Genomic DNA, 1,076 nt, shown 5'->3' on the forward strand with positions numbered 1-1,076 from the left:
GTGAGTGCATCTTTCAGTCCCTCCTATCTCCAGTCATGTCATCATGGGGATAGGTTGTATTGTAAACTGAAAATCACGTAGTGACTACTGGTGGATTTTTAAACTTTATATAAGCTAGTTTCAGTCTTTTCTTGGCTTACCGTATATCGACTTCTTTAAATGTAACAGTAATTTCAAATTACTTTCGAAATTAATACAATTTTTTACGTTCCAGCCTCAAAGTCAAGAAAAGATTTTGCAATCAAGAAACTTGTGTAAGAAATACAGGATGTTTTTTCATAATCAAATCATGAATCATTCTTTTTAGTGAAATTTCAAAGACAATATTTTTTATTTCCTATTTTATTTAATAATTATGTGAAAAAAATCCCAATTTTATCTAGATACATGTTTTAAAATCAAAATAAAAAAGAAAAGTTACGTTATAAAAAAATGTAGCGAACTAGGAAATATTACGTATTTATATTAGGATGGTTATTGCTTGAAAATCAAAGTATTGTGGTAATATTGCAGCGTATGTTTTAAATTATTTTAACATTTTTCGGCATAGGAAATATTTTAAGGATTGAAATCATAATTTTTTTCTAATTTTTTTTTATCGAGTTAAAGAACGCAAGTATCAATTCTGATCGTCGGGGAATACATGTTTGAAGCAAGAAGAGGCTAGATGCAGAAGAGCCCCAAAAATGAAGAGGGGAACTTCAATTGGTGCAAAATTGATTTTACATCATGGCTCAATTTACTAAACTTAATTTAATTACGACGAACCTAGGTAATTTTTATCTAGATTACAAAAAATATGCCAATCTCTGTCACGTGGTTTTCATATTTTTTTAGTCGTATGAAATTCAAAATCTAAAGTTTAAGTAAACGAAGCATTAGAATTCATTATTTTCTTTAGTCAACTTATCACAAACATTTTGATTTATGCAGGAATGAAATAAAAGATATAGTATTTTAAACATTTTATTTTGAATGACAAAGGGGGAGGGTCGGTAAGGCCGGTTTTTGGCCTAATTTATTTTTGGACCAAAAAATCTGAAAAAATCATGGTAGTATCTTATAAGTATCCCGAG

Source organism: Belonocnema kinseyi, chromosome 6, assembly GCF_010883055.1.
Source record: "Belonocnema kinseyi isolate 2016_QV_RU_SX_M_011 chromosome 6, B_treatae_v1, whole genome shotgun sequence".
Lineage (NCBI taxonomy): Eukaryota > Metazoa > Arthropoda > Insecta > Hymenoptera > Cynipidae > Belonocnema > Belonocnema kinseyi.